General features: G+C 44.0%; 1 protein-coding gene across 7 annotated transcripts in view; it reads left to right on the top strand.

Annotated features, from left to right (window-relative positions):
* Positions 1–21,955, top strand: part of STARD13 (StAR related lipid transfer domain containing 13) — a 536,983-nt gene that overhangs the window by 434,306 nt on the left and 80,722 nt on the right. Inside the window, exon 1 of one of the 7 annotated variants that reach the window (XM_073662522.1) lies at positions 5,289–5,498. The exons of the other annotated variants lie outside the window; for them this stretch is intronic. The gene's annotated coding sequence lies outside the window, so the exon portion shown is untranslated. Of the gene's footprint in view, positions 1–5,288; positions 5,499–21,955 lie in introns of those variants that run through there. 7 annotated transcript variants of the gene reach the window in all.

The raw sequence follows: 21,955 nt of genomic DNA, 5'->3' as shown, positions 1-21,955 counted from the left end.
CTTGTGGTTCTTCTTTAATCACCATCTGAAGTTTTCTGCTAATTAGATTTTGGTGCACGGGGGCCGGACTGTGCATTGGAACTTCTCCCTGTCTATGATTCACCGGCCCCTCCATCTGCCTCCGGCCTGTGAATGACAGGTCACTGCTAATATTTCACATACAGGATGCAGGACATTCACAGACCGGTGGCAGACGAAGGGGCTGGGGAATCACAGACATGGAAGAAGACCCCGTGCACAGTCCGGCCCAGTCCGGCCCCTGTGCACCGAAATCTAATTAGCAGAAAACTTCAGATGGTGATTAAAGACGAACCACACGGTGGATTTCTTCACCAAAGGTATCAATGTAATCAGTATTACAGAGCCATTATAGCCAAGTCTTTACTTTACATTACAAAATCATGCTGACAGGTTCTCTTTCAGATTGGTGTGCAAAACGCCAGTCTTGATGAATCGGGGTCTGTATGTGATTTTTCCATACTTTCAGAAGTTCTACATAAATTCCCCATTCCCAATAGTGTTTTCTATGAAACCCCTTAGATTATGTCCACACAAATTTCTTTATGTAGATTTTACTTGCGGAAAAATCTGAAGTGGAATTTTTTTTTTATTGAACACGAGTTTTTGATGCAGTTTTTGGCGCTGCAGGTTTTTCTGTTTCAGTGGAATTTGGTGGGTAAAAATAGCAAAGTTTTCCATGCTGAAAAAAAATACGCCATGTGCACTATAGATATTTTATTTCAAGCATATGTTAAGTGTTTTTTATATGGATTTTGGCACAAAATATGTATCAAAATCAATGTAAAAAAATATCCCTTCCGTCTGTGCTAAGTGAAGTTACATCGCATCAGCTCTCTACTTGTGTCGTAGGGCTTGGTGGATGGACTTGTGCCCCAAATGTAACAGGGTCTCAAAGGTCCAACAGAAAACAACTATATTTTGAGCCAACAGAGGAGCCAATGACTTGCCACAAGGGTCAATTTCTAAAAGGTTAAAGGGATTTTCTGCTTTTTATTAAAAGTTATCAGTAGGAAACCATACTGAGTAAAGAAGCAATACTTACTCCAGGGAATATACCCTTCATCAGTGCTGCAGTTCTGATGGTTTCAGCCTGACCGGAAGTCATGACATTCTGAGCACTGCTGACCTGACTGCTGACGCCACTGATTGGCTGCAGAGTCAAGTGACTGGCGGTTGGGATGTCATTACCTCCTATACGGGACCGGCGGAGCTACAGCCCTTCAGTGAATGGTGGATTCCAGAGGGGAAGAATGTTTTTTTTTTATTCTTTTATCAGGATGGCTTCATATTGGTAATTTTTTAATAAAAAGTGGAAAGCCCCTTTAATCTATCCTGTGATTAGGGGGTCAGTTGTGACTGCAGGATAACCCTTTTAATGAAAATTAGTTGTAAAAGAAAAGTGGAGTAATTTCCCAGGGCAGTGAGTTCACAGCGAGCTTTTAGACGTAGATGATAGTATGAGCCGCAGCTCATCCTCATTATTTATGTATCACATTGCTGTGTGTTCGCTTCAGTTCCCCGCAGCGTTTCTGTCGTATTACAATTGCAGAATAATAACAAACAAAGTGTGGACGTTTCCATCTATTGCCCAGACACCACATGTCTTACACTTGCTGAATCATTTCAGCCATTTCCAGTAATGTCTCGCTATAATTCTCTTTGATTTCTCATCTCAAGGACTCCTCTTGTTTACATTATATTCTTTCCATCCTTTTCCCAGAAGATACGAAAGCAAAATGAAACATACTGTAACATGGTGTGAATTTATTGTTAATACTACACATTGCCATAAAAGTGCAAACTTACCAAATTTGAGTAATATACTAATGTCTGACCATTAGGGTAGGTTCACACCTTTTCTCTCATCCGAGAGAATCTGGCCAATTATGCTAATCACACTCTGATTATACTCTGTAAGAGTATGATCATAGTGTGATCCAATTCTCTTGGATGAGAAGATGGAAAAAAATTCTCCATCTTCTCCATTGTGTCAGTCCGTGGAAACCAGACTGCACTCTGATGTCATCCTAGCGCAGTCCGATGTTTTACATAGACTCATTGACTTGCATGGCCGAGTGTGATCCGAATATCGGATACAAATTGGGCATGCTGCGATTTTTTTTTTCCTAGAACAGGCTCTGTCTGATGAAAAATTAGGACATGTGCACGGCCCAATAAAATAAAATTGATCCGACTGTGATCCGATATTTTGAACCGAAAAAACGGTCCTGTGCACGAGCCCTTAAAAAGGAGCAAGGCAAACGGCTTGAGGTGACATATAATTCTGTGTGTTTCACTTAGTAAATATAATTTGATTTATCTGCCCATTAATTCAACTATGTATTGTGAAGCATTTACAGTGCTGTGCAAAAGTTTTAGGCAGGTGTGGGAAAAAAATGATGTAAAGTAAAAATGTTTTAAAAAATGTAAGTGTTAATAGTTTATTTTTAGCAATTAGCAAAATGCAAAGTGATAGAACAAAAGAGAAATCTAATAACATTAATATTTGGTGTGACCGCCCTTTGCCTTCAAAAGAGCTTCAATTCTAGGTACAATTGCACAAAGTCAGGGATTTTGTAGGATTATAGTCAGGTGTATGAGTAACCAATTATGACAAAGAGGTTATAATGGTCATCATTTTCATATGTAGGTTGAAACATTCAATAACTGAAACAGAAACAGCTGTGTAGAGCAGCCCTGGGCAAAGTGCAGCCTGAAGGCCACATGCGACCCTTTGTCTATTCTGGTGTGGCCCACGGACTAGGGCAGCCAAAGGGTTGGAAACATTGGCGCCCTCCACCATGCAGCCTCCCTCTGGAATCAGTTCATAGCTGTTTACAGAGAGGGAGATGGTTCAAATTAGTAGCAGAGTGAAGACAGAGGCCCAGGCACACACAAAGACTTGTGCTGCTGCTTTTTAGTAAGTGTTTTATGTCAGCCTGGAGCTGGATTCACAGCTACACTGCAGCTGTATAATGTCCTTCATGCTGCTTCTGAACATGTGCTACATGGAGAGACAGACAGATTCTTGTTCTAGTCTTCCACCCCCTAGCTCAGAGATAACTGAAAATTAGCGACAAAACCAGAAACAAAGGAAATTGATTAAAAACACCAGATACAAGTCATATAATGGCCAGAAATAGTGTTTTTCCTCATGTTCACACACAGGACAGCTAATTCTGAAAAGTATTTGCCATTTCGGCCCCTGGAGAAGCTAAGTGACAACCACTGAGAGAATTGTAATGGTGACCATATTATCTTAAAACAATAGTAGCAGAAAGAAATTGGTGTAAATATAATTCTGCTGATCCAAACACAATTTAGCTGTCACTTTTAGTTTAGATGACTAGGAAGATAACATCTGTTTAGGGATCTGTGAGCCAAGAGCCAAACTGATTCCCAGAGCATAGATCTGCAGCACTCTTAAAAAGTTGCTTAGAAAATCCAATAAATCTCCAATTGTTACTGCAAGAGTTCAGACCACTTCATTGCAGAAATGTGCTAGGGACCCCCATGTACCGACCACCACAGTGTTATTGTGTCACCAGATGGAATTACCCTGTAATAGAGTTACCTATTCTTATGTTTCGTTTAGTTAGAAGGGTCACCCAAAAGTTTGTTTGGACTCTCAGAAATGGGATACTCTGTGATCAGTTGTCATATGTGGGTGTCTGCTGTGCTATTCCTGCTGGAATTGGAGATAACTCAGATCCCCACAGTTTAACCACTTAGGAAGTTATGGTCAATAGTGACTGAAGCATTTAGGCCACTGCCCCACTATCAGTATTTGGTCTGTGGTTAGTGGGAGCCAAAACCAGGTGAGGAACAATCAGAGAAAAGGTATAATAGAAACAAGTCACCAGTTCTGCATTTATCACCCACTCCTGGTTTTGACTCCCACTCCTGAGAAAAAATACTGACCAAATACTGATAGGGGGCCGTGGCCTTCTGATGTGCATCATTTTAGGGCGTGTACGCCTACTAGAGGCAGACAGCCAGATGCAGTCTCCTACATCGGAGTGTCCGCCTCCAGTAGGGGTACAAGCCTGAAAATGATGCACTTTAGAGAGCACGTTCGCTCTGCCAGCACCATTATAGTCTATGGCCCCAACGGTGCATACACCCATATCCCATTTTGCAGGAGGTTCGGATGTAAGCCCCGATGGGGCCACCGAACTGGTGCTTGATCACAATGTGAAAGCACCCTAAGACTTGTCTGGCAGCGGCTTATCTTATCTCTTACCATTGGAAATCCAACAGGTCAGATCCTTCTGGCTCATAACATTATCTGGGGGAGAGTCAGGGGGCTTCCCATATACTTTAGTCTGTCGGCCAATCCTGCTGATATCAGTTCGGTTGGCTAACTTTCATCTAATGTGTATGGGGCTGTAAGTAGTCAGATGGGGGAGTCATTAACTTCACACACCAGACCCCCACAACATGTGTGTGGTCCCAATGTGCATAATAGCAGAATGCAAGACTGTAACACAGAAATGTTGAGGTGTATTGTATAAGCAATCAAATGATTACATGTTCAGGTATAAAGAAGTCACAAAATTGTACAATTTAAAGAGAACTTGTCACCAGGTCAAAAGTAGCCAGTTGTTGCGTCCCTGAGTATTACATTTTTTGTTTGTTCACAATCCGTCTTACGGTTCCAGAGATTTGGGTTTTTTCACCTAGTGCTAATATTTATGGTCTTTACAAGAGGGCGGTGCTCACTGGGTAATAATGCAGAGTGGCTGGAAGACATGCCCCAGAGGATCCTGTGAGCACCACCCACTTGGTAAAGATCATAAAACACAGCACTAAATATAAGGCCCATATCTCTGGAACCATATGGCGGATTAAAAAAAAATGCAATACTCCGGGAATAATATAGCAGCAAAAACTGGCTCACTTTTGTCCTGGTGACAGGTTGTCTATGTCCATACCCCTCTTTTGAAAAAAAAAACCAAAACTAATATAAAAATAAACATAATCGGTATCACTGCGTCTATTAAAGTCCAGATCCGGCTGTGGCTGTAAGGGGTTAAACGCCATAGTCTCTTCTTTTCATTTCTAGTGATCTCCATATGTCTAACAGACCAGAACATTTCTATTAGAGACGTCCTGAAATCCTATTCTTTCTGTTCTTTGCTTTTCTTACTAAACGAGACAGAAATGAGGGATAATTACCAGAGAAGCGACGCTGCACATTTACAGTAATACGTGCTTTCATCATACTACAAGCAGCTGCCGGAGGAACTTATGGAATTCCAGCTGTTTTTAGCCCCAGTCCCTTAATACGGATGGGCCGGGCTTGTGGGATTGTGGAAAGAGTCAGAGCTCTGGTCGGGCGGCAGTGATGTAGAGCACAGCTGTATACAGCATCACTGGGATATACAAGCTGCGAGCCTGATTATAGGGGACCAGACAGAGCTGCCGACTCCCGGAAACGCCAGGAAAATGAGACGAGCAAAACCTCTGCTGACAAGGTATTGTTTCCACTCCTGTCATTGTACCGGAGGGCAGATTCAGATCAATCAAATGATAGGTGTTGTAGTCACATCTAAAAAGCATGCCATCTAGTATGTTGTCCGAAATCTCCTATACTTTGCTTACTACCTCCAGAACAACTTCATTACAATAATAAAATAATCATTTAATATATACTGGTTTGATAGCACTATAAGTCCCAGCATGCAATAATAAGTAATTTTTGTGTAACCTTATAAAAAAAAATGTTTGCAACAACGTCTTATTGTTTGCAGATGTAGCAGAGCTGAATGTGTCCCTGCTTCCTTTGTGCGTCACAAGGGTGATTTATGGTTGAATACGACTACGTCTTAACGAGCACTTCTGCTTTTGTAATATTTTCGAAATGTCTTGGAGGGGAAGATCTACGGGACAGGACGGCTGCTTGTGGGATGTGTATGATTGTAGGATTGATCGGTACAGAAAATGTATGTATCAGAGTATGGAGGCTCTGTACAAGGCATTAGGTTTACATGCAGATGTACAAGTATGGATAACGCGTAGTCATGTGACCATTCGCTGCGTCTCGTGGTGAACTCAGCCCTGCTGTTCATACTATCAGGTTATCCATAGATTTAATCTGCAGAAAAAGTTGTGCAACTTTATGAGTACGTTGCTTTACTCATGTTGAATTGATTCTAAAGAAGTCCACAGCTGCTTTCACAAGTCTGCCATCAGCAAGATCGTCGTCCGACCCTAAGAGCCCGATTCATGTATTGCTGTGTTTTTTTAAAGTCATTTTTCTTTTTGGTCTTGTGATATTCCTTTACGTTTTCTCGCCAAACTCTTCAAAAATGACCCACGTGATTCATGAATTTTGGTCAAAATAAAAAATGCTCTTTATTTTTGTTTTTAACCTTTTTGGCTCAAAAAGCGGCATGATTCGCAAAAAATAATGCAACATTTTTAGACATGCATAAAATCATTTCAGGGGTGGAGGGGGGGTACAAGAGTATGTTTGCGCAAAAATTTTGCGACTTTGTATGTAAAAAGTCTCAGTTGATGTACAAGGAGAAAACATCTGGAAACCCCAAATCCTGCTCACAATGAAAAACATAAATAGAAATCCATGCTAATACGTATAAAATAGTCTTTAAAAAGGCGCAAATTAAAATAAGAATTAGCTGCAAATGAAGAACAGGCAAAAAAATACACCAAAAATGAAACAAAAAATGGTGCAAATAAAATAATGAATTGCGCCCTTGTAGTTTAGCTGAATGTTTACAATATTTTTACATGGATTATAATTGTTTGGATATTTTGGGTTTTTTAGTTTTAAGCCAAATGTAGACATCCATGAAACGTGGTCCATGAATTGATGTATAGACAGGCTTCAGGTCTGATTAGCCTCATAGGCATATATGAGGCTGTTGAGTTTGTTCTGCGAGACCTGCGGCTAGTCTATATATCATGGTCCATACATGGACCTTGTTTCATGGATGTCTAAATTTGACCTTCACAATTTTGTTTTTCTACTGGAAAGTTGCAAAAAAAAAAAAAACGAACGCAAAGAAAACCATAGGTTTCTATTTCCTAACAGATCCCTCTAAAAAACCTTCCATGACGTCATTTAGTCATGTGACAGGTCACGTGACCGCCGATGTCAGCGGTCGCGTGACCTGTCACATGACTAAATGATGTCATGAAAGGTCCTTTCACACCACCGCGAGCCGTACAAGAGACCGGACGCAGCGGAGAAAAGACCGGGGGCCATCAGAAGGTAAGTATAATGTTTTTTTTTTTTACCTTTTTTATTCTTTTTTTCAACTATTAACTTGGTCACACTATATGCCGGTTGCATGGATTTATATAGTGTGACCAAGTTGTCAAGCACTTTCCAAATGATGCTAAAATCGCTTGGAAAAGTGCTTGATAACCCGCATGCGGAAATGCATGTGACGCGCCCCTGGGCCTGTGTCGCGCTGCGATGCGCACGCGGGAGCTTACCCGGAGCCGGATCTCTTGAGGGTTGTAGTCTCGTGGCGGCGACCCGGTCCGTGCCCAGGGAGTCAAACTGAGCGGCGATGTACTAGCAGTAGATGGTTGGTGACTACGCCACCCGTTGAATGCAGCTTTGGAGCTGCCGCTGCAGGGCAGACCGCTGAGGCCGGTGGAAGGATGGTGCAGCGTGGATGGTATAACCCCCAACGGGAGGGGTATGGCCTCAGGGCAGCCGACGTGGATGATGGGGGTAGCAGGAACCACTCAGAGACGGTGCGGTGTAGTTCAGGGTCTTTACTGGTGACAAAGAAAGACCCTCCCGGAGTACTTGCTAGTGATAGGGGCCTGGTCAGTCCTTGAGCAGATGGGATTTCCCCTGGCCAGGCGGAGTTGTAGGCCTTCCCAACTAACTGTACTCTTCTGGCTACCTTGCTAGAGGCGGGAATAAGTAGCCCACGTCCCTGAGTGTACCGTGTGGTGCTCACCCGTATGGCCGGTGACTCGGGGCCTTCTAATGGCTTCCGCTCCACGATGGCGGTGCTGGTCCCACGCGTGTGACCGTGCCTTCGGGCTTCTGGGCCAGAGGACCTGAAATCCTCTGCCGGACGGTTTCTGCTGCTGGGTAGGAGTTAGTCCCCACAGCCTCGGACTCCGGGTCCGGTAAGAAATCTTCTCAGTCAGGGCGAGCTCTGTAGCTGCCAGCCCCTGACTCGTTGTAACACTGCTCCCCACAGAGCTCCTGATGTTTCTTGCTATGCTGCTTCTCTTCTCTACTCTTGTTCTGTCTTCTTTCTCACTAACCCTGCCTCAGCCCCGGGTTTATATAGGGGAAGTCCTTCCCCTCCCAAGACTGGGCAGGAGGTGTGGCATGCACAGGATCCCTGACCAAAGGACCTCCCACCTGCTCTCAGACGTAATATCTCTATCACTGTGGCAACCAGACCCCTGGGGTGTCACATTCCCCCCTAGTGAAATTTAGTACTCCGGGACTAAACATATTTTTTTAGAAAAACATAACAAGGTATAACAATAACAATACAATAAGAAAAACACATAAGATGGTTACGGCGTGTCCGCAACCGGGTGCAGTTTTGAAAAGCAAGGTGTCCATTTCACCAAAACAGGGAGACGTAACCAGGTAGGGGCCTGTCCTGCCCCGAGTCCTTAACAGTCTTTAGTCCATCCTGGGTTACGCTCCAACTATGTACAAGGATTCCCGGTAAATCCACCAAGGACTCCTAAAAAGAACTAGAAACACAAAATTATACACAAGCAACTATAAACAAGTAAACATTATAAGATAGCTTAAACATTTAGATCCTCTAACGTGCGGGTAGCTGGCCTCTAGTGGCCCTAGTGGACCTACGGAGCTGACTGTCTGGCCCTGAACTACAGGGTGTAGGAGCTGTCAAGGGTAAACTGGGCAGCTGTCTATGGGCCCTCTGGCTCACTAGGGGTATGGCAGGCTCACTATAAGCAGAGGGTTGATTTTCCGGGTCTGCTTGTGTAGAGTCTTCTGCCTCCTGGACCGGCTGTTCTTCCAGCTCTACCGGTTGCTCCGTAGGTTCTTGGGATGATGGTTGGAGAAAGGTGAGTACGGGTACCACAACTGCACCATTGACTTGAGTCCAAGACCGAGGGAAGTCCCCAAGCACGGTACTAACCATATCTTCCCTTTCCTCTACGGGTCGATGGTCTTCTTGTTCCTCTTCAGGGTTCCTCAGTTGTTCGGGACACTTCTTCAGGTGGTCCCGGGATACAATGGCTGTGGTTTCCCCTCCGTCTTTACTGATGGTACAGACTTTCGGGTTTTCGTGGCTTGAGGGCAGTACGGTGTACGGGTCCTTCTCCCACTGGTCGTCCAACTTGTGGAGCCGTCTGTTCCTCTTCAAGACCTGCTCTCCGGGTACCAGGGGAACAGCGGGAGCATACTGGTTGTAAGTTTTCTCTTGTCTTTCCCTAGCCTGACAGAGACTTCGCTCCACGCTCTCCTGTACTCTCCGGTACTGCTGCTGCCTCTCTGTGTCCCAGTCTGTTTCTGGTGAAGTGTCCTCGGGTGTCAGGACTCCCATTTCCAGGTCAACAGGTAACTTACCAGGTCTTGCCCTCATTAGGTAAGCCGGGGTACAGTTGGTGGAACCTACCGGGATGTGGTTGTATAGGTCCACCAGATCGGGCAACTTTTCAGGCCACAGACTGCGTTCTTCCAGGGGCAACGTTTTTAGAAGATCCATCACCACCTGGTTCATTTTTTCACAAAGTCCATTAGTCTGCGGATGGTAGGGTGTCGTCCTTATCTTCCGGCAGCCATACAGATTGCAGAATTCCTGGAAGACCTCCACTTCAAAGGCAGGTCCCTGGTCCGTCAGCACTTGGTCCGGGTACCCGTGTGGACGGCAAAAGTGCTGCTGGAAGGCTCTAGCTGCTGTTTGAGCCGTTAAGTCCTTGACGGGGACGACAACCAGAAACCGGGAGTAATGATCCACGATGGTTAACGCGTAGACGTAGCCACTTCTGCTTGGGGTCAGTTTTACATGATCCAAGGCTACCAGTTCCAACGGTTGCCGGGTGACGATGGACTGCAGGGGAGTCTTCTGGCTAGCGCGGTCCTTCCTTCTCAGGTTGCACGGGCCACAGTCTCTGCACCACTTCTCAATGGTTCCCCTCATGCCTACCCAGTGGAATCGCTCGCGCAGCAGGAACTTCAGCTTCTTCCACCCGAAGTGTCCAGCTCCGTCGTGGTATGCCTCCATCACCATGGCTGCGTCTCTTCGTGGCACCACTACTTGCCAGAGTAATTCATGCGTCCGGGAGTTAACCATTCTGCGGCACAACTTCCCTTTGTAAAGGAACAGTCGACTCTTCTCTGCCCATAGTTGTTTGGCTTCCTCCGGAGCGTCTGGTTCAAGGCGAGCCTCCGGCCGAGTCAGCATCTCCTTCACCAGTCGGACGGCAGGGTCGCTGTCTTGCGTTTCCGCCCAGTTGTAGTGAGGTAAGGGGTTCAACGTAGCAGCCTGCTTACTCCTTACCCGGTGGGAATACTGGGTAGTCCCATGACGGTGGAACGCAGGGAGTTCAATTTCTTCCAGTCCCTCCGGATCTTCTCCTTCGTCCGGCAGGTTGGGCATCCTGGACAGGGCGTCCGCGTTAGTATTGGAGCGCCCTGCCCGGTATTTGATTATGAACTCGTAGTTGGACAGACGGGCCATCCACCTCTGCTCCAGGGCACCGAGTCTTGCCGTGTCCAGGTGTGTCAACGGGTTGTTATCCGTGTACACGGTGAACCGGGAAGAAGCAAGGTAATGCTTAAAGCGCTCAGTGATTGCCCATACCACGGCCAGGAACTCTAGCTTAAATGAGCTATAATTCTCGGGGTTCCTTTCGGTGGGTCGCAGTTTTCGGCTGGCGTAGGCGATTACTCGTTCTTTCCCCTGCTGGATCTGGGACAGTACGGCTCCTAGCCCGATGTTACTGGCGTCGGTGTAGAGGATGAAGGTAGAAGATGGCGCCGGATGGCGGGAAACCTCCACGGATAGCGGGAATCTTCACCACTGGTAAGTTTGAACAGTCTTTGCTTTTCAGGCACGCAGTACCCGGTGGTTGCGGGCACGAAATCCTGCCGACTACGCCAAAGTTGACGCGCCCCTGGGCCTGTGTCGCGCTGCGATGCGCACGCGGGAGCTTACCCGGAGCCGGATCTCTTGAGGGTTGTAGTCTCGTGGCGGCGACCCGGTCCGTGCCCAGGGAGTCAAACTGAGCGGCGATGTACTAGCAGTAGATGGTTGGTGACTACGCCACCCGTTGAATGCAGCTTTGGAGCTGCCGCTGCAGGGCAGACCGCTGAGGCCGGTGGAAGGATGGTGCAGCGTGGATGGTATAACCCCCAACGGGAGGGGTATGGCCTCAGGGCAGCCGACGTGGATGATGGGGGTAGCAGGAACCACTCAGAGACGGTGCGGTGTAGTTCAGGGTCTTTACTGGTGACAAAGAAAGACCCTCCCGGAGTACTTGCTAGTGATAGGGGCCTGGTCAGTCCTTGAGCAGATGGGATTTCCCCTGGCCAGGCGGAGTTGTAGGCCTTCCCAACTAACTGTACTCTTCTGGCTACCTTGCTAGAGGCGGGAATAAGTAGCCCACGTCCCTGAGTGTACCGTGTGGTGCTCACCCGTATGGCCGGTGACTCGGGGCCTTCTAATGGCTTCCGCTCCACGATGGCGGTGCTGGTCCCACGCGTGTGACCGTGCCTTCGGGCTTCTGGGCCAGAGGACCTGAAATCCTCTGCCGGACGGTTTCTGCTGCTGGGTAGGAGTTAGTCCCCACAGCCTCGGACTCCGGGTCCGGTAAGAAATCTTCTCAGTCAGGGCGAGCTCTGTAGCTGCCAGCCCCTGACTCGTTGTAACACTGCTCCCCACAGAGCTCCTGATGTTTCTTGCTATGCTGCTTCTCTTCTCTACTCTTGTTCTGTCTTCTTTCTCACTAACTCTGCCTCAGCCCCGGGTTTATATAGGGGAAGTCCTTCCCCTCCCAAGACTGGGCAGGAGGTGTGGCATGCACAGGATCCCTGACCAAAGGACCTCCCACCTGCTCTCAGACGTAATATCTCTATCACTGTGGCAACCAGACCCCTGGGGTGTCACACATGCAAAAACGCTTGACAAACGCTTCTACCTGGCGGGAAAAACGCATGTAAAATCCGCATGCGTTTTTCCTGCCTAGGAGATGCGGAAAAAATATGCAGCATTTCTGCATTGTGGGCACTTAGCCTTAAAGGAAAATCTGTCATCAGGTTTTTGCAGCATAATGTAGGAGTAGAGACACTGATTCCAGCGATGTGTCACTTACTGGGCTGCTTGCTATCATTTTGATAAAATCACTGTTTTATCTGCTGCATATCTAGCAGTGCTCTGAAGGTTGAGCCCTGCCCACAACACTGATTGGCAGTTTACACAGCAACCTACCAATCAGAGGTGGGGGAAGGATTTGACTACCTGGCAGCAGTTTTACTAGTCCTTTAGTGATACAATCAGTGTTTTATCAGCAGGAGATTATCAACACTACAGCAAGCAGCTCAGTAAGTGACATATCGCTGGAATCAGAGTCTCTGTCTCTACATTATGCTGCTCTCAGATTAGGTGACGAAACCTGTTGATAGATTCCCTTTAAAGAAAGAAAGTGATTTTTGTCAGTTTTCAACATTCAACCCCCCCCCCCCCAAAAAAAAGATTAGGTTTGCACACACTCCATTTTTATGGGAAGTTCTGGGTGGGACTTGGGGTGGGGCTAAAACATCCTAAAATTGCAAACATAAATGTGTGTAACTATGCGGTCAGCTGTAGAGAAAAGAAAGAAAGGCTGAAGGATCATTAAAAAGTAAAGCAGAGACGCCCACATGTCAGATCCACACAGCTTTTCAAGATCAGGCTGAAATGGAAAATCTTAGAAGTCATCGCTGCCTTGAGTTAAATATTTATCTTACCAAATGATAGGAGATAAAGACTAATTGTCTTCGTTTTAGTGCATGTGCCTTTGAACAGGCCAGAAGCTGAAAAAAAAATTTGGCTGTTAACTGACGGGAAAAAAATCTCAGTGTTATTACCCAATATGGATGACAAAACATTGTAGCCTGTGTGGGAAAGTGGATCATATCCAATGTCTGGAATCGTTTATCTTCTGCTAAAGTCATAAGGATGACTGCTTTATGTATTTCACTGAAATTCCTACTGATTACTTGTATTTACTTGCGATCTGGGAAAGAAGCGAAGTACACGCAGAATTGGAAATGAAAGGATAAACATTGCACTTGGTAATAACCGCAAGAGGAAAAAGAAATTAATGTCCTAAACGACGGCAAATGAGTCAAGTATGTTTCGTCGGTGGGAGTGACTGCTCTGCTAACTGAATGCAGACTTTAAAAAGTGAACGAGGAGTTTTGGTGTAATTTATTGCCCGCCTTTACTACGTGGGCTGGGATCACACTTGCGATTTAATGACGTGCGCCATTTTAACAATGGAATTAAATAATTAATGCAGTTATGCACCATCTTCCCAGTAGAGAATAATATGCAATGTGTAACCCGTGGAAACAACAGCACACCATGCCAAACCCGTGGGGCTCATACCTACAAACATAGTATCACTTAGTACAGCCCCCTCATTGCACGGACCCATAAGATAAAATCTTATCCGTATTGTAACATGAATGCATAAAGAGTTTTATGTATAACCTGAGATAAAAAAAAATCTGAATGCTATACTGCAAGTCTATTTTCTCTCTGTTTTAAGGCCTCATTCACACCTCTGTGTTTAAACACATACAGTACAGACCAAAAGTTTGGACACACCTCATTTAAAGATTTTTCTGTATTTTCATGACTATGAAAATTGTACATTCACACTGAAGGCATCAAAACTATGAATTAACACATGTGGAATTATATACTTAACAAAAAAGTGTGAAACAACTGAAAATATGTCTTATATTCTAGGTTCTTCAAAGTAGCCACCTTTTGCTTTGATGACTGCTTTGCACACTCTTGGCATTCTCTTGATGAGCTTTAAGAGATAGTCACCGGAAATGGTCTTCCAACAATCTTGAAAGAGTTCCCAGAGATGCTTAGCACTTGTTGGCCCTTTTGCCTTCACTCTGTGGTCCAGCTCACCCCAAACCATCTCGATTGGGTTCAGGTCTGGTGACTGTGGAGGCCAGGTCATCTGGCGTAGCACCCCATCACTCTCCCTCTTGGTCAAATAGCCCTTACACAGCCTGGAGGTGTGTTTGGGGTCATTGTCCTGTTGAAAAATAAATGATGGTCCAACTAAACGCAAACCAGATGGAATAGCAGGCCGCTGCAAGATGCTGTGGTAGCCATGCTGATTCAGTATGCCTTCAATTTTAAATAAATCCCCAACAGTGTCACCAGCAAAGCACCCCCACACCATCACACCTCCTCCTCCATGCTTCACGGTGGGAACCAGGCATGTAGAGTCCATCCGTTCACCTTTTCTGCGTCGCACAAAGACACGGTGGTTGGAACCAAAGATCTCAAATTTGGACTCATCAGACCAAAGCACAGATTTCCACTGGTCTAATGTCCATTCCTTGTGTTCTTTAGCCCAAACAAGTCTCTTCTGCTTGTTGCCTGTCCTTAGCAGTGGTTTCCTAACAGCTATTTTACCATGAAGGCCTGCTGCACAAAGTCTCCTCTTAACAGTTGTTGTAGAGATGTCTCTGCTGGTAGAACTCTGTGTGGCATTGACCTGGTCTCTAATCTGAGCTGCTGTTAACCTGCGATTTCAGAGGCTGGTGACTCGGATAAACTTATCCTCAGAAGCAGAGGTGACTCTTGGTCTTCCTTTCCTGGGGCGGTCCTCATGTGAGCCAGTTTCTTTGTAGCACTTGATGGTTTTTGCAACTGCACTTGGGGACACTTTCAAAGGTTTCCCAATTTTTCGCACTGACTGACCTTCATTTCTTAAAGTAATGATGGCCACTCGTTTTTCTTTACTTAGCTGCTTTTTTCTTGGCATAATACAAATTCTAACAGTCTATTCCGTAGGACTATCAGCTGTGTATCCACTAGACTTCTGCACAACACAACTGATGGTCCCAACCCCATTTATAAGGCAAGAAATCCCACTTATTAAACCTGACAGGGCACACCTGTGAAGTGAAAACCATTTCCGGTGACTACCTCTTGAAGCTCATCAAGTGAATGCCAAGATTGTGCAAAGCAGTCATCAAAGCAAAAGGTGGCTACTTTGAAGAACCTAGAATATAAGACATATTTTCAGTTGTTTCACACTTTTTGTTAAGTATATAATTCCACATGTGTTAATTCATAGTTTTGATGCCTTCAGTGTGAATGTACAATTTTCATAGTCATGAAAATACAGAAAAATCTTTAAATGAGAAGGTGTGTCCAAACTTTTGGTCTGTACTGTACATGAAAAAATGGTACCGGTGCCATCAGTGTGTCCATTTTTAATATCAATGTGTCATTATTGTGTCCGTTTTTACCATCCGTGTGTCCATTTTTACCATCCATGTGTCATTAGTGTCATCAGTGTGTCCGTTTTTACGGTCAGTGTGTCCATTTTTAATATCAGTGTGTCATCAGTGTGTCCATTTTTAATATCAGTGTGTCATCCGTGTGTCCGTTTTTACCATCCGTCTGTCATTCATGTGCCCGTTTTTAGCATCCATGTGTCATCAGTGTTTTTAACGGATGGATAAATAAATAAATGACAAAGCTTCTCCTATACTTTACCATGTTAAACACAGACAGTACACTGACTGTACACTGATGTCATCCATGCGCATGGACTTGTATTGGCTCTTGTCATCTGTATTGCTGGAAAAAAACAGATATGTGAATAGCACCTTAGATTATAAAGGTTATGTGTTGTATCCGTGAAAAAAAATGGATACAACACATACTTGCAACACGGACATGTGGACGAAGCCTAAAGTAAACATATATGGTCATCATGAGACAAGCCTGCACCATTAACAGAGGGTGTCAGTAGTAACATGCGGTTCACAACCTGCTGAATAAGCTGGGGTCAGAGCTAGGTTGTTTAACCCCTTTAGCTGCAATGGTCAGTTGTGATCATAGCATCTAAGGGGTTTCCCAGATGGAGGGGGCTTACTCTGCTAGCCCATGGGTCAAAGGTCCGGCAAAAAAGAATGTGTGAGATCAGAGCTAGGTCATTTAACCCCCTTAGATGCAGCAGTTAATAGTTACCATGTCACCTAAGGAGTTTACCAAACAGAGGGAGCTTACTCTACCAGCCCATCGGTCAGGCGCCTGAAAAAAAGCCTTCAGATCTGCTATACAGATATATAAAACTATATAAAAATTTTGTTATTGCCACATTTATTATGACACATACTATAAAAGTATCTAGTTGTTGACTTTGCTCTGCGAATACCATAAAAAAAGTTACGAAATTGCTGATTTGATTATCAAAAAAAAACAAAAGAAAAAGTGATTCAAAAGTTATATGTATCCCAAAAGCATATCAATGAAAACTACAAGATGTCCTGTAAATAACAAGCCCTCATACTGCTTAATTGACAGAGTAATAAAAATGTTATGGATCTCTAAACATTTTACAGTGTTTTACTGTGCAAAAATTGTAAATCAATATTGTTTTTGAAATGTAGTATACCTGTAACCATACTGAAAAAAATATTTAGTATTTGGTATCACTGTAATTGTACTGACTTGCAGAATAAAGTGATACCATTCATACCACACTGTGAACAACGTAGAAACAAAAAAATAGCAGAATTGGTATTCATCTTATTTGTGCCAGAGGAGCACTGGGCCTTGGGCTTCAACGCTTATCAGGGCATTCAGTCTGTGATTAATACATCTTGTGGTTTTAAAGCAATTTCAATTGACTTTTGTGTTTCCTTTTTCCTTTCATGTGATCTATATTAATAAACGATATGGTTTGAATAGGGCTCTGGACTAACGGAGTGGACCACCAGCAATCAGACATTTGTTACCTATTTTGTGAATGCTTGATAAGTTGTTATGGTGGGCAAATGAAACCCCTTTAAAATGTACCATATTACAGATATCCGAACATTACGTTTTCTTTCTTTTATTTTTCTACGGCTCTTGGCTCAGTTTCAAGCCATGACGATTTGATGGATGAACCATCTGTAGGAAGCTCAATCTTGTGCAAGCCTAGACAGATCCACCAGGGTCTTCTCCACCATTATCTTGATAGTATCAAGCCATCGTGTTGCTGGTCTTCCTCTTCGTCTTTTTCCTTCTATTCTTCCAATCAAGTTATTTCTGTCTTTATATGATGTGTCCAAAGTAAGCAAGTCATAGCTTGGTGATCCTTGCTTCGAGTGGCATGTCTGGCTAGATTTGAACCATGCTTACATGCCCTGATATGCCTTAAATATGTCTCTGATTCTCTCATACACATGAAATGCTGCTGCCAGACTCATTTGTTGGGGGAAAGTCACACGTTAAATGGCTGGCCAAGATCACCGGGTTTGAACTCCTTTTATCTAATGTGTATTGGGATTTAAAGAGGTTTTGCCAAGTTTGGAAGTTATCTTGTATCCATTCCTGGGTGTTCAACTGCAGGGACCCCCACCAATTTCTTAAACTGGACTCTGAAGAGCATTGTCTGAGTGGATAAGACATGAAGCAGGTGCATCTTGCCAAAATTCATTTTTCATAGGACTGCTGGAGAAAGCTGAGTATAGCGCGGAGAGAATGAATGGAGAAGATGCGCATGCTCCACCTACACTCCATGAAAACTGGACTCCTCAAAGAACTATTCTTGGGATCGGTGGGGGTCCCAAGGTTTGGACCCACAGCGATCAGGATAGGGGATAAATTCCAAACCTGATCCAACCCATTTAAGATGCAGTATAGGGTATTATATCTATCGGCATTCCTTACTAATGAATAGACTTCACCTCGCCCCAGCCCCAGCCCCTGCTCTCCTCTCCTTCAGCAGTTCATGCTCAGTGAATTACCACTGGCCTACACAACACTCACAAGATTAGTTCTTAGATCTGATTACTACATCTTGTAAATAGTATGGCTGAGTAATTTGCAAACAATGCAGTCTTGTAAAGTGCATTTTCTTAGATTGATCTGATTGATTAAATGATATGGTGACCTCAAAGATGTAAAAGAACAGCCTGTGCTGTCCTGGCACAATATAAAGCAATATTACACCTTTCGATGTTTGGAGCTTAGCTTGTACACAGTTTTCAAGCAGTCCATGAACTTTTCAAAAGAGGTGGCAGTCATGATACTTTGTCGGATGATGTCATTACCGCGTACATACTTTTAAAACAGTGATTAGACCATTAGATTTAAAGGCCTTTTTATTTAGTGCGCCCAGTATGCTACTTTTTATGGTCTTTATCAAGGGGCATTGCGCACAGAGTAATTATGCAAAAATAGCCTAAGGAGGCACCCCCAGAGAATCATGCGTGGAACACCCCCTTTGTAAAGACAATTAAAATTAGCATATTGGGAACAATAAACAAAAAAAGTCCATATGACGAATTTAAGAAAAAAAAACAATACTCGGGAGAGCAGCTGGGAAAAAAGGCCACTATTGGCCTAGTGACAAGTCCTCTTTTAGGATGTCTCCAAGACTTCTCGAGAGCTGCACTAATTTTCTGGAATGCACTACCCAGGACAATTCAATTAATTTCCAATACCCACAGTTTTAATCGTGCCCTAAAAACACACTTCTTTAGACTGGCATATCGCCTCACCTCACTTATTTAACTATTCCAATTTTGCCCTTCCAGTTTCTTCCAAATCTGGTCCCTCGTATCATCTGTTCACATACCCTCCATGCACTTAATAGACCTCTGTGTCTATACTTGTACATATACTGGCTGGTGACCGGTTCATGCAGCGTTATGTGAATGCCCTATTTATTATATTGATGGCTTGACCGTACAATACAAGCACTTTTTACCTTTTCTGTCTCCCCTCTTTCCTCATAGATCTTAAGCTTTTGAGCAGGGATCTCACTCCTCTTGGTGTCTGTTGAGTTATGTGTTATTCTGTAATGTCTTTATTGTCTGTACAAGTCCCCTCTAAAATGTAAAGTACTGCAGAATATGTTGGACCTATGGAAATAAAAATTACTATTATCTTATTTGTCCTGAGGCTACTGATTGTTACTTCGCCCATAGACATGAAATGTTTGATGTTGGACCCACCGATTCCTGCTAGATCCACCCAAAATCTTTTGCGCATGAGGTAGTTAATAGCAAAGACGGCATCCAGCAGCAAAATTTAACATGGGATTGTTTATTCCATCCCAGCTTAATTGTTTCTGGTGCCAAAAGTGTTTAACCGCCTCTTCGTGTAGCATCACCAAGCCCATTCTGCTGGGTTGACCATGCTTGTAATGGGGGAATGGGCATCTCATTAGTTTTCAGCAACTTGCTACATCTTTCTGGAGTTTACTATTCTTTGAGTTGTAAACCTGGATGTTTTCCATTCTTGCTCAGATGTACACCCTGTAAAGAACACTAGATAAATGGACATGATATTTTCCAGCACGCATATTTATTTCAGGAAGTTCACAGAGAATGTCACTTAGGATTTGGAAAGTACTCTGATTAATACCGCGGAAATATTTAGTATGTATTGTACAGCCAAGGTCAGTGAAGTCCAAGGAGAGCTCTTCCCATTTTTTACCAGATTCCATGTTTTGTAATGCAGGCTTATTTGTGTCCAGAAATTCACAAATGTACAGTACATTAACACAATATACTTACTTATAGCCTAAAAATATTCCTAGTCGTAAGAGAAATGTAGTTCACATTGAGATGATATTGCTGTATTTTACAAATATATTTCCAAAGTTTCATCCAGACATCGATATTTCACAGATCAAGGATGGGGCTTCATATGTTCTAAGGCAGTGTTTCCTAAACTCCAGTCTTCACAGCCTCCAACACGTCATGTTTTCAGGATTTCCTTAGTATTGCACAGGTGATGGAATTAATATTAAGGCATCAGAAATTGCCACCGGTGTAATACTAAGAAAATCCTGAAAACATGATGTGTTGGGGGGGCCATGATGACGGGGTTTGGGAAACACTGTTCTAGGGGAGTAAAACTAGGTGAGTCACATGTAAAGAAGGATCTTGGTGTACTTGCTGCTCACAGACTAAATACCAGCATGCAATGTTAATCAAGGGTTTCTAAGACCAGCACATACTGGAGGCGAACACTCAGACGTAGTAGACTGCACCTGGGTGTTCGTCTCCAGTAGCCGTACACACCCAAAAATGGTGCATGGCAGAGCGCACATTTGCTCTTTCAGCAGCATTATACCTCATAGCCCTGTCGGCGCATCACGTTTTGCGCGGGATTCGGACGTAAACTCCGATGAGCCCAACAAACGGGTGCCGGAACGCAGTGTGAAAGCATCCTTAGAAGTATGACAAGTACATAAATGGCCCATACAAAACGTATGGTCAAAAACTCTTTCATGTCAAACTCCTTCAAAATACAAGGAGGCACTCTATCTTGAGAAAGAAATGTTCAACCTACAAAGGAGAGAGACCTTCTTTATGATAAGAACTATTAATCTGTAGAATGCTCAAGCTCAAGAGCTGATCACTGCGGGAAGTGTTGATGGTTTCAAAAAAGGCTTAGACGGTTTATTAAGAAGAAAATAAGATAAATGATGTAAATGTGTAAAGTTCTTTTCTGATGGTTTGGTCCATTAGATTTACATTTGGGATCAGGAGGGAAAGATTCGCTGTTTAGGGGTGGACAGGATCTTGTGTTGTGGCTGTACATATACCCCATGCCCTTTATTATTCCCCATCTCGCTGTAGAATTGGATGGACATTTTGTCTTTTAACTGTATTAACTGTGTAAATATTAAACTATGAAAAATGTGAGTGCACAAAAGAATTACTGTGAGGCTGTGTGCCCACGATGCAGATTTAATGCGTTTCCGCGGTGGTATTTCCGCCGCGGAAACGCATTAAAATCGCTTGTAAAGTTGTCTGCCATGTTTCCCAATGATAATCCCTGTGCACCCATGCTGTGCACATGCTGCGGAAATTTCCGCTGCTGATTATCATTGCGGAAAAATCCGCAGCACAACCAATTTGGGCGCGATTTCGCAGCGAAATCTCGCCTATTGACTTGCATTGAATCGCATAACATCCGCATGTATACATGCGGATGTTATGCGGTTCAATGCGCGGATGGTATCCGGGTTGGGAGAAGAGGAGACTCTCATCTGACCCGGATGCCATCGTACCTGCAAGTTAAAAAAGAATTAAAAAGTAAAAAGAAAAAAAAACCTTATTCTCACCTCTCCGGCGGCCCCCGGTCTCCTCCCGGCGGCCCACGGTGTAGTGGCAGGACCTGCAGTGACATCATTTAGTCAGCTGATGGTCACGTGACCACATTTCAATCTAACACATTTCAATTCTCACAAGCTCATACATTTTTAGAGATACTCTATTGTACGTTATTGTAGAGCAATGGTTCCAAAGGTGTATATTTGCCCTCATCTGCCTGGTTTTGCCCCCTGGCACATAATGATTAGCTGCCTCGTCCAGAATTGAGTATTGTAAATCACCACTGTTTCCTATTAAACCAAGACCTGTTGGGAACCACAAAAGGGCACGGCAGCTTCCAGGAATGAACCAGGTTCGGATGTGGCTATATGTAATAATTTCCTATATGCAGCTTACACTGGATTTTTCAAGATGTTGGAAACCCCTTCAACTTTTACTAGAGTCTATGGATACGGATGCTCTGGACACTGTAATTTACACTACCTATACAAACATTTACTTGCTGCCAATTCCTCCAGCCCATGGGATGTCTCTATTTTCTTTTGTAGCTGATGAGACTAAACTTACAAATCTAACCCTAAGTATTCAATCAGCATGCCAAATATGTAGGCAAGATCCAAACATGAGGTTAATATTAAACCA

Source organism: Phyllobates terribilis, unplaced genomic scaffold (assembly GCF_046119375.1).
Source record: "Phyllobates terribilis strain yellow unplaced genomic scaffold, ASM4611937v1 Scaffold_2__4_contigs__length_985480577, whole genome shotgun sequence".
Lineage (NCBI taxonomy): Eukaryota > Metazoa > Chordata > Amphibia > Anura > Dendrobatidae > Phyllobates > Phyllobates terribilis.
This window is presented reverse-complemented; position numbering and strand designations above follow the sequence as displayed.